At 38.1% G+C, this 13,038-nt stretch overlaps 1 protein-coding gene across 5 annotated transcripts in view; it reads right to left on the reverse strand.

The window, feature by feature from the left end:
- LRRC69 (leucine rich repeat containing 69) overlaps window positions 1-13,038 on the reverse strand; it is an 80,396-nt gene that overhangs the window by 44,341 nt on the left and 23,017 nt on the right. The gene's annotated exons all lie outside the window — the stretch shown is intronic.

Below are 13,038 nucleotides of genomic sequence, written 5' to 3' on the forward strand. Positions count from 1 at the left end.
CACAGCTTACTGTTCAGATTGCATTACAACTTCCATACTTCAGAATTTTAATATTAAAGGGTAAAAGAAAAGGAATCATGGGAGTTTAACAAATTATTGAGTTTACATTAGACAAGAAAAATAACTAAAAAGAAAATTAAGGCAGTTTGTGGTTTATATTGAAATACCACCTGGTATTTGGTATGGATGTATGTTAATTATTTAAATTAATATAAAGTAGACCTAGATATATTTACAATAAAATTCCCTGTCCTTAGAATTCATGGAAAAGATTTTACTTCAGAAATTCATGCTTTCCTCTGAGAATTACCATTATCCTATAAACAAAAAAATAATGCATCCATCCTGGGGTCCTTATTCTTTTGTGAAGCTTTTTAAGTTAAAATATATTCATTTAGCTATGCTACTCAAAGACTTAATCCAGAGTCAGTGACTGTATTAGTTTCCAATTGCAGCTATGACAAATTACCACAAACTTAGTGGCTTAAAACCATACAAATTTATTATCTTACAACTCTGCAGACCAGCTATCAGAATGGGTCTCATCAACCCAAAATCAATGTGTTGTAGGGGTGTGTGTATTTTGGAGACTCTAGGAGGGAATCTGTTTTCTTGCCTTTTCCAGCTTCCAGAGGCTGCCCACATTCCTCGACATCTGATCCCCCTCTTGTCTTCAAAGCCAGCAACAGCTGGTCAAGTCCTTCTCAGATCACATTACTCGGAAGCTCTCTTCTACATTTAAAGACTCTCATAATTACACTGGGTGCACCCAGGTAATCCAGGATAATCTCCTTATATCAAGATCAGCCGACAACTCTAATCTCATTTTCACCCTTCTTTCCCCTCTGACATACAATTTAACATATTTGTAGATTGTGGGGATTAGGATGTGTGTATCTTTGGGGCACCAAAGCAACTAAACCCACACACTACAACTACTGAGCCAATGCCCCACAACTAGAGAGTTCGTGCGCCACACTGGAGGATCCTGCAACAGAGACTCAGTGCAGCCAAGTAAATAAACATTTAAAAAAGAAAAGCTTTTTCATAAGTCACCTAGTGCAGCAGATAAAATACAAGTGAGCAACTATTATATTTTCTTCATGAACTCGGTAATGAGTGGCTTTTTATTTCGTTAGGCAGTTTTACTTCACTCATAGGCCTATACTCTTAGGTTCTACATTATATACATTATTTACAGCAATTTTAAACTATTTTTAAAAAGAATTTATTGCTGTTCAGAATGATCATATATATGCACATAATACATACATACACTCATTACACACACACAATGGAATTTTATGCAATATATGGATCTCTCATTTTATTCTTTTTCTACAGGTTACACCATCTAGTCAGTATTTTGCAGTAGGCAAAGCACAGGCTTTGGAGACCATCTGCTACGCGATGTACTAGCTCTGGGATCTCAAGAAAGTCACTCAAATTCCTAAGTCGCCCTTTCTATTTTTTAAATGGAGATACTAGCATCTACTTCTCAGGGCTGTCTTAAGGATTAGAGACAATATAATGAAGTACCTGGCAAATAATGGATATTATAAAATGCTAACTATAATCTTTTGGACTTAGGAGAAGACCACGGAACAAGATGTTAGACACACATGGTGCTAGGAGTGCTTCTATGTTGATGCTTCGACTCAGTTTTCAAATTTTGAGCCTGTTTGTTTTCTTAATGATTTCTAACTCATTTTCCCAAAGGTTTCTAAATTCACAGCCACTTTTGAATGACATTTTCAGGAAAGATAAAAATATCTGTTATTCTGTTGGCCACAGAATAATGACTTTCTATTAAACAGTTAATTTTGCTGGAAACCTCTTTATTGTTTCTACAATGATAATGTGTTCAGAATTTCCATTAAACTATTACTATACCTTGGTTCTCCAATTATTATAATGGATATCTGTGTTTAACACTCCCTCTTGCTTCTCCATGTATCACCTTCACCTGGAAGCTATCTTCCTTTTGAGGTTGCATAGCACTGTGTACTTCCTATGACCAATTATTATCTTCTGCTTTGTATTACAGTGACTCATGTATATATCCTACCTTTACTATAAAGTTGGAAATATTGCAAAAATAGGGCCTGTTTGCAATGTTGTCATTCATCTAGCATTTGAAAACCGTGTCTGGCATATAATAGCTGTTCAACAAGTATTAGTTGAATGCTGCCTTAGATCATTTCTCTAAAAAGCCAGTGGTTAAAACTGTGATTATGGCTCCACATCATTTGTTTTTTTCCAAAATCAAGACTCTATTGAGCTCAGTCAACACCAATCTACCCAGCTGGATTTACTCCTTTCTAATGGGCAGTATGCTTGCTTTATTCTAGCCATCTGCTCATTCTCACTAAACCCTATCTTCAATTCAGGGTAGTGCCTAAAATATGTATCCTAGAACTTGGGCCAGGCAGCTTCTCCTAATATTTAATTATGTTATGTGTGTGTTGTTGTTTAGTTACTAAGTCATGTCCGACTCTGCTTGTAGCTATTAATTACCATTAGGAAATTCTATGCTATTTATTATATCTTTCAATTACTTTTTTTATTTTTAAGATGATATCCAAGATTAACTGGGAAAAACAAACCAACTCAAATGTCCATTTTTATCTGGAAGTCTTTCTAAACTAAATCATGACTTGATGACACCATTTTGGAATAAACTATTAAATCATTCACCTGAAACATGTACAAATATGTTTGAGCTGGTATTTGAAACACTAGTCCTTAAATTTCTTAAAGGACAGTGAATATTTCCATTCACTATACCTAAATATTTCCATTCCATATACCTAAATAGTACATGTCAGGTTCTGTAAACTATGTAATAAAAATAATTGAATCAAATTAATAAAAGAAAAATAAGATCTTTACATTTTTTAATTAGTACATGTATGGCCAAGGTGTGTGGAAGAGGGCAGCATTAGGTCTCAGTTTGCTAATTCGTTTTTTTTAACGGACAATTTACTTTTTAAAATTTGTATTGGAGTATAGTTGAGTTACAATGTTATGTTAATTTCAGGTATACAGCAAAGTCAATCAGTTATACATTTACATATATGCACTTTGTTTTAAAATTCCTTTCCCATATATCCCAGATGGCTCAGACAGTAAAGAATCTGCCTGCAATGCAGGAGACCCAGGTTCAGTCCTGGTGTCAAGAAGATCCCCTGGAGAAGGGAATGGGAACCACTCCAGTATTCTTGCCTGGAAAATTCCATGGAGAGAAGAGTCTGGTGGGCTGCAGTCCATGGGGTTGCAAAGAGTCAGACACAACTCAGGGACTAATACTTTCACTTTCAACACCTTCCTATATAGGCCATTACAGAGTACTGAATAGAGTTCCCTGTGCTATACAGTAGGTTTTTATTAATTATCTATTTTATATATAGTAATGTGTACATGTCAATCCCAATCTCCCAATTTATCTCTCCCTCCCCTTACCCGCTAGGAACCATGTTTGTTTAATGTATGTTAATTCTTATAAATGCCCCCCCCCCTTTTTTTAGGAATCTGGCACCTCAGTTCAGTACAATTGCCAAATTCATCTTCTGAGTCCAGCTGCTCCTGAAAAAATGTTTATTTGAATAATTTTGTTTATTTCAAAATGATTATTTAATTTTTCAGTAACTTAATATATCAAGTCAGATTTCTCAAAACAATTACAGTTTCACTGGAAATCGTTTCAAGGTCAAGCATGACATCTAATCTCTAGAGGATCCCTGTGACCTCTAAAAACTATCCCCTTAGAGCCCAAAGTTAATCCTATGGGAACTGGCATTTCTTATTCAACAATGTTGGAAAGAATCTCTGGCAGTCTTAGCGCAAGCATTAACAAGGCATTTTATCATACTGTCCAAAGCTTCTAAAGAAAAGACTAAAGAAGCAAGGATAAGAGTTCCAAATTCCAAAAAAGAGGAATTACAACACAAAACTCATTCCATTAAAATGTAAAACTTTAAATGTTTGGAAGAGCTAAGCATTTGGATGTTTGAGTGGGGATAGGGGCTAAAATTTTATGAATAGCCAACGTTGGTAAGGCACTCTGCACAAGATGAGTCAAGGGAGGCACAGAGACATTATGTACTCAGTCAGCAAAGTGAGAAAAGAGGGTTGGTGCTCTTCTGGAGATCTGACAGCTAGAGGAAGAAGCAGAAGTTCCAGTGGGGGTTCAAGAGGTCTAATGCAGCCTTGGGCTGCATTACAAGCAGAGGCAAAAGGAGGAATCAAAGTAGGGTAGAGAGAAGGAATTCACTAGGTGCCAGGACAGGGTACACAGTATACAGAGGCCCTGTTTTGATAGCAAAGCCAGGCTTGGCAAACAGAAGGCATTGCCTATGCTTGACGGAGGAAGAGCGCATTTCCAGTGAACGAGACAGGACAAAGGACAGGCTTGACGTGGACAAACAGTACAAACAACATCAGGTCCCCAGTGTTCTGCCAGGCTTCTTGAGACCCAGAGTGCCCAAAGGTGAGATAAGGAAAGCTGTTGCAAAGGCTTTCCCCCTGTGTCTCTCTGCATAACTCCCTTCAGATCTCACCTCAGTTGCACTTCACAGGTCTACCATCCCTGATTTCTCCGACTACAGTTCCTCATAACACAATATAATTCTTCTTCATGACACTTTTCACAATTATAATTTTACATCTATTTGTATATTTGATTACCTTTCCCCAGTAAACCTAAGAGTAGGGACCCACAGATGTTTTCATTCCTTTTCGTATTGTCAGTATCTAGCAGAGTGCTAGTCTATTAGCAGGCACAAGAACTATTTGTTAAACACAGGAAAGGAGGAAGGCAGGAAGGGAGGAAGGCATTCAGGGAGGGAGGTGATTGGGTTAGGGGTCATCCAAAAGGACAGTAAAAGTATTAAAAATAGAAACTATGGCTATAAGGACAATTTACAAACTACCCAACTCTGCTGAGAGTTGCCCTTATTTACTGTCAATTATTTAAGGTCAAATAAAAAGCTATCACAGACCATATCTTTGTCCTGGGTAGCCACACATGGAGCCACTCAAGGAGATCATTGCTGTACTACCATTGGACTTTATGATGCATGTCAAAATACGCTGTACAGAGTTAGAAATAAAGGCTATTTGTTTCCTGTCAGGATTTTAAAACTCTGAATGACTTACCCATAAAGGATCTTAGTTTCTAGATGGTGCCATAATCATGACAGCCTTGTGCTTGATTAAGTTGGACTTTGAGAATGGCTTACATCCCATCCAAAGTCAACACTCAGTGGTTTACTTAGTGCCAGTCAATAGGGGCAAAACAAGGTCTCCACCCTCAAAAGTTAAAATAAAGTGCTTCTTTGAACACTGTTGATATCCCAGCACTTCAACAGTCCCAGGCCAAATGCGTTCATCCCATGTTACAGGACAGAGGCAGAGTCAAGATGGAAGAGCACGAGGATGCTGAGTTCACATCTCCTCACAGCCAGGCTAACTACCAGGCATGGGGAGGGGACCTCAGACCTCTAAGGTAGGGGAAGAATCCCCACGTGACCAGGTAGAACGTGGTAGAGGGCGGGAAGTGGAGGTGGGACATGACCGGCACATAAAACGGGCCAGCATCACAAGCCTGCTGGGTTCCCAGCCTGAACCTTTGGGCCCCTTTGACTACAAGGGCCCTGAGCCTATGCCTGCCCCTGCCACCATGATCTTTTCCTTCCCATTGCTGTTCTGATTCTCTTTTGCTTGGTTGTTTTCATTTGTGTTTCTGTTTTTTCTAATAAATATTTAAATTCTTCTAATTTTATTTTTTATTCTTTATTGTTCTGCTCCCTTTTTCTTTGTTGCCTTTTATTTTATATTTTTTTCCATCGTGCAGCTTGTGGGGTCTTGGTTCCCAGGCTGCTGTGGGGCCTGAGTTCCTGTGGCAGAAGTGCTAAGTTCAAACCACTGTACTAACAAAGAACCTCAGACCCAAGGGAATATTAATCAGTGTGAGCTGTTTTGGAGGTTTTCATCTCCTTACCAAGACTCAACTTCACCCAACTGCCTGCAAACTCCAATGCCAGATACCTCAAGCAAAACAACCAACCAGACAGGAATACAGCCCCACATCAAAAAAAGTATATTACAAAAAATGTGGTACAGACAAAGGAACAAGGAAAAAATCTACAAGACTAAATAAATGAAGAGGAAATAGGAAACCTACTGAAAAAGAATTTAGAGTAATGATAGTAAAAATGATCCTAAACCTCAGAAATAAATGGAGGCACATATCAAGAAAATACAAGAAATGTTTAGCATTTGACTAAAATGCTTGACTAAAGCCATTGACTGTGTGGATCACAACAAACTAGAATAGTCCTAAAGAGATGGGAATACCAGACCAACTTACCTGCCTCCTGAGAAATCTGTATGCAAGACAAGAAGTAATAGTTAGAACTAGACATGGAACAACAGACTAGTTCAAAATTGGGAAAGGAGTATGTCAGGGATGCATATTGTCACCCTGCTTATTTAACTTATATTCAGAGTTTATCATATGAAATGCCAGGCTGAATGAATCATAAGCTGGAATCAAGATTGGTGGGAGAAATATCGATAACCTCAGATAAAAGAATGAAACCACCCCAATCGCAGAAAGTGAAGAGGAGCTAAAGAGCCTCCTGATGAAAATGAAAGAGGAGAGTGAAAAAGCTGGCTTCAAACTCAACATTCAAAAACCTAAGATCATGGCATCTGGTCCCATCACTTCATGGCAAATAAATGGGGAAAAAATGGAAACAGCGACCTACTTTATTTTCTTGGGTTCCAAAATCACTACAGACTTGAAACTAACTTCAGCCATGAAATTAAAAGACACTTGCTCCTTGGAAGAAAAGCTATGACCAACCTAGATAGCATATTAAAAAGCAGAGACATCACTTTCCCAACAAAGGTGCATATAGTCAAAGCTATGGTTTTTCCAGTAGTCATGTACGGATGTGAGAGTTGGACCATAAAGAAGGCTGAGTGTCAAAGAATTAATGCTTTTGAACTGTGATGTTGGAGAAGACTCTTCAGAGTTCTTTGGACAGCAAGGAGATCAAACTAGTAAATCCTAAAGGAAATCAGTACTGAATATTCATTGGAAGGACTGATGCTGATGCTGAAGCTCCAATACTTTGGCCACCTGATATGAAGAACCAATTCCCTGGCAATGACCCTGATGGTGGGAAAGACTGAGGGCAGAAGGGGGTGACAGAAGATGAGATGGTTGGATGGCATTACTGACTCAGTGGACATCAGTTTGAGCCAACTCAGGAAGATAGTGAAGGTCAGGGAAGCTGGTGTGCTGCAGCCATGGAATCACAAAGAGTTGGACACGGCTTAGTGACTGAACTAAAAAGCAAAAACTAAAGAACAAATAGTAATGAACAACACAATAACTGAAATGAAAAATACCCTAAAAAGAATCTATAGCAGATTAACTGAAGCAGAAAAATAAGTGAGCTGGAAGATATTAATAGAATGGTGGAAACAATTGTCAAGGAACAGAATAAAAAAAAAAAAATCGGTCTGACAGTATCAGACAGCTCTGGACAACATTAAACACAAGAACATTTGAATTATAGGAGTCCTAGAGAAGAAAAGAAAGGGTCTGAGAAAATATCTGAAGAGATTATAGTGAGAACATCCTTAACATGGGAAAGAAAATAGTCAACCAAGTCCAGGAAGTGCAGAGTTCCATAAAGGATAAACTCAAGGAGAAATATATAGAATCACATATTAATCAAACCAACAAAACTAAATTAAAATTTAAAAATATTGAAAGGAGCAAAGGAAAATAATACAAAGGAATCCTCATAAGTTTATCAGCTGGTTTTTCAGTAGAAACTGAAGGCTAGAAGATAATTGCAGGATATATTTAAAGTGATGAAAGGGAAAAACCTACAACCAACATTACTCTACCCAGCAAGGATTACATTCAGATTCAAAAGGTTTATAGACAAGCAAAAGCCAAGAAAACTAAGCACCAAGAAACCAGCCTTCTGACATATGCTAAGGAATTTATCTAGACAGACAAAAGATAAAGAAAACATTCACAAAAACAAATCCAAAACTATTAGGAAAATGGCAACAGGGACATACATATTGATAATTACTTCAAATGTAAATGGATTAACGCCTCCAACCAAAAGACATAGACTGACTGATTCAATACTGAAATAAGACCTGCATCTATGCTATCTACAAGAAACCAACTTCAGACCTAGGGACACATACAGACTGAAAGTAAAGGGATGGAAAAAAAATATTACATGCAAATGGAAATCAAAAGAAAGCTGGAGTAGCAATAATCGTATCAGATAAAATAGACAATATTTTAATGAATTTTTTACTTGGGGGATAATTGCTTTATCGTATTGTCAGTTTCTGCCATGCATCAACATCAATCAGCCATAGGTATACATGGGTTCCCTCCCTCTTTAATCTCTCTCTCACCTCCCACCTGATCTCAACCATCAAGATGGACACAGAGCACCAAATTTGAGATCCCTGAATCATACAGCAAATGTCTACTGGCTAAATATTCTACATACCGTAATGTCTATCTTTCAGTGTCAGTCCTTCAATTTGTACCCCCCTCTCCCTCCCTGTGTCCACAAGTCTGCTATGTCTGCGTGTCCACTGTTGTCCTAAAGACAGGTTCATCAGTACCATCTTTCTAGACCCCATATATATGCATTAATATATAATATTTATTTTTCTCTGATTTAGTTCACTCTGCATAATAGGCTGTAGGTGGATGAACCTACATTAGCACCATATTTATTTTTCTCTGATTTAGTTCACTCTGCATAATAGGCTGTAGGTGGATGAACCTACATTAGCACTGACTCAAATGTGTTCCTTTTTATGGTTGAGTAATATTCCATTGTATATAGGTACCACAACTTCTTTATCTATCCATCTTCTGATGGGCATCCACATTGCTTCCATGTCCTAGCTGCAAACAATGTTGCAATGAACATTGAGGTACATGTCTTTTTAATTATGGTTCCCTCAGAGTATACGCCCAGTAGTGGGACTGCCGGGTCATATGGTAGCTTTAGTCCTCATTTTTTGTTTTTTTTTTAAGGAATCCCCATACCGTTCTCCATAGTGACTGAATCAATTTACATTCCCAGCAATAATGCAAGAGGGTTACCTTTTCTCCATACCCTCTGCAGCAATTCTTCTTTGTAAGTTTTTTCATGTTCACCATTCTGAACAGTATGAGGTGATATTCTTTGTAGTTTGATTTGTATTTCTCTAATAACTAGTGATGTTCAGCATCTTTTCATGTATTTATTAGCCATCAGTATGTCTTCGTTGGAGAAATGTCTGATTAGGTCTTCTGCCCAATTTTTGATTGGGTTGTTTTTCTGACAGTGAGTTGAATGAGCTGCTTGTATATTTTGGAGATTACTCCTTTGTCAGTTATTTCATCTGCTATTATTCTCTTCCATTCTAAGGAAGAGAATGCTCACACCTCTGATTGTTGTTTAGTCACTCAGTCATTTCTGACTCTTTGTGACCCCATGGACTGCAGCACTGCCAGTCTTCCCTGTCCTTCACTATCTCCTGGAGCTTGCTCAAACTCATGTCCATTGAGTCAGAAATGGCATCCAACTATCTCATCCTCTGTTATCCCTTTCTCCTCCTGCCTTCAGTCTTGCCCAGCATGAGGGTCTTTTCTAATGAGTCAGCTCTTCACATCAGGCAGCCAAAGTATTAGAGCTTCAGCTTCAGCCTCAGTCCTTCCAGTAAATATTCAGGATTTATTTCCTTTAGGATTGACTGGTTTGATCTTGCTGTCCAAGGGACTTTCAAGAGTCTTCAGTACCACAGTTAGAGAGCATCAAGTCTTCGGCGCTCAGCCTTCTTTATGGTCCAACTCTCACATCCGTACATGACTACTGGAAAAACCATAGCTTTGACTATATGGACCTTTGTCGGCAAACAATGAGAATTTTATTAATACTTCTTTCTTCAATAAAGATTCATTTCTTTTTCTTCTCTGATTTCTGTGGCTAGGAATTCAAAAACTATGTTGAATAGTGGTGAGAGTAGGTACCCTTGTCTTGTTCTTAAGGAAATGCTTTCAGTTTTTCACTGTTGAGAATATTTGCTGTGAGTTTATCATATATGCCCTTTATTATGTTGAGGTATAATCCTACTATACATACTTTCTGCAGAGGGTTTTTTGTTTGTTTAATCATAAATGGGTGTTGAATTTGGTCAAAAGCTTCCTCTGCATCTATTGAGATGATCATACAACTTCTAGCTTTCAATTTGTTTATATGGTGCATCACATTGTTTTATATACATGTATTGAAGAATCCTTGCATCCCTGGGATAAAGTCCACTTGATCACAATGTATGATCCTTCTGATGTGCTGTTGGATTCTGTTTGCTGGAATTTTGTTGAGGATTTTTGCATCTGTGTTCATAAGTGATATTGGCCTGTAGTTTTCTTTTGTTTTCTAGCATCTTTGGTTATGGATGGATTCAGGGTGATGGTGGCCTCGTATGTTCAGTTTAGTTTCAGTTCAGTTCAGTTTCCTTCCTCTACAATTTTCTGGAGAAGTTTGAGCAGTATAGGTGTTGCTGCTAAGTCGCTTCAGGCATGTCTGACTCTCTGCAACCCCATAGACGGCAGCCCACCAGGCTCCCCCATCCCTGGGATTCTCCAGGCAAGAACACTGGAGTGGGTTGCCATTTCCTTCTCCAATGTGTGAAAGTGGAAAGTGAAAGTGAAGTCGTTCAGTTGAGTCCAACTCTTCGCGACCCCATGGACTGCAGCCTACCAGACTCCTCTGTCCATGGGATTTTCCAGGCAAGAGTACTGGACTGGGGTGCTATCGCCTTCTCCAAATATAGGTGTTAGCTCTTCTCAAAGATTTTGGTAGAAATTGCCTGTGAAGCCCTCTGACCCTGGGCTTTTGTTCGTTGGAAGATATTTTACTACTCTATTTCCATGCTTGTGATTGGTCTGTTCTTATTTTCTATTTCTTCCTGGTTCAATTATAGAAGGTTATACTTTTCTAAGAATTTGTCTATTTGAAATATATTAGCATATACTTACTTGTAGTAGCCTCTTATGATCCTTTGTATTTCTGCACTGTCTGTTGTAACTTCTCCTTTTGCACTTCTAAGTTTATTGATTTGAGTCTTCTCCCTTTCTTTCTTGATGAGTATGGCTAATGGTTTGTCAGTTTTATCTTCTCTAAGAACCAGCTGTTAGTTTTATTGATCTTTGCTATTGCCGCCTTCATTTCTTTTTATTTCTGCTCTGATCTTTGTGGTAACTTTGGAGCTTTGTTCTTCTTTTTCTCTTACTGTAAGTATAAGGTTAGGTTGCTTATTTGATGTTTTTCTTGTTTCTTGAGGTACGTTTGTATTGTGATAAATTTCCTTAACACTGCTTTAATTGCATTTGATAAGTCTTGAGATGAGTTTTTTCATTTCCTCTTTTATCTCTTCACTGACCTCTTGTTCATTCAAAGTATGATGTTTAGTCTTCATGTTTTTGTGTTTCTATAGTTTTGTCTTATTGTTGTTTTCTTTTTCCTGTATTTGGTATCTAATCTTAGAGGATTGTGGTCAGAAAACATGCTTGAAACAATTTCAATTTTTTTATAATTTACCTTGGCTTGATTCGTGACACAAGAGGTGATCTATCCTGGAGAAAGCCCCATGTGAACTTGAGAAAAAGTGAAATCTGTTGTTTGTGGATGAAATGCCCTGTGGATACCAATTAGGTTCAACTGGTCCAATGTATCCATTAGAGCTCATGTTACCTTATTAATTTTCTGTCTGGGTGATCCATCCATTGTTGTGAGTCAAGTGTTAAAGTCCCCCAATATTAGTTTGTTACTATTTCCCCATTAATTGTTGTTAGCATTTGCCTTATTTATTGAGGTCCTCTTATGTTGAGTACATATATATTTTTAATTGTCACATATTCTTGGATTGATCCTGTAATCATTATGTAGTGTCCTTCCTTATTTCTTGTAACTATTTTAAAGTCTGTTTTATCTGAGTATTGCTACTCTTTCTTTTGATTTCCATTTGCATGATTATCTTTTTCACTTTCATTCTATAGGTGTCATTACCTCTGAATTGTGTCTCTGGTAGACAGCATATATAGGGGTCTTGTTTTTGTATCCATCCAGTAATTCCGCGTGATTTGGTGGTAGCATTTATTCAACTTACATTTAAAGCAATTATTGATATGTATGATCCTACTACAGAGAAGGCAATGGCACCCCACTCCAGTACTCTTGCCTGGAAAATCCTATGGACAGAGGAGCCTAGAAGGCTGCAGTCCATGGGGTTGTGAAGAGTCGGACACAACTAAGCGACTTAACATTCACTTTCCACTTTCATGCATTGGAGAAGGCAATGGCAACCCACTCCAGTGTTCTTGCCTGGAGAATCCCACGGGCAGGGGAGCCTGGTGGGCTGCCGTCTATGGGGTCGCACAGAGTCAGATACGACTGAAGCAACTTAGCAGCAGCAACATGATCCTATTACCACTTACTTTATTGTTTGGGGGTTTTTTGTAGGCCTTTTCTGTTGTATTTCTTCTCTAGACACATCCCTTTATATTTTTTGTAAAGCTGGTTTGGTGTTGCTGAAGTTTCTTAACTTTTGCTTGTCTGTAAGCTTTTGATTTCTCCTTCAAATAGGAATGAGAACCTTGCTCAATAGCATAATGTTGGTTGTAGGGTTTCTCCTTTCATCACTTGAGTATATCAAGCTACTCCCTTCTGGCCTGAAGTTGCTATTGAAAGATGAGCCATTAGACTTAAAGGGATCCCCTTGTATTTGCTGCTTTTCCCTTGGTGCATTTAATATTTGTTCTTTGTGTTTAAATTTCATTAGCTCGATTAGTATGTGTCTTGGCATGTTTATTCTTGGGTTAATCCTGTATGGGACTCTCCGGGCTTCCTGGACTAGAATGGCTATTTCCTTTCAAAAGTTAGGGACATTTCTAATAGAATCTCCTCAAATATTTTCTCAGTACTGTTTCTT

Source organism: Bos javanicus, chromosome 14 (assembly GCF_032452875.1).
Source record: "Bos javanicus breed banteng chromosome 14, ARS-OSU_banteng_1.0, whole genome shotgun sequence".
Classification (NCBI taxonomy): Eukaryota; Metazoa; Chordata; class Mammalia; order Artiodactyla; family Bovidae; genus Bos; species Bos javanicus.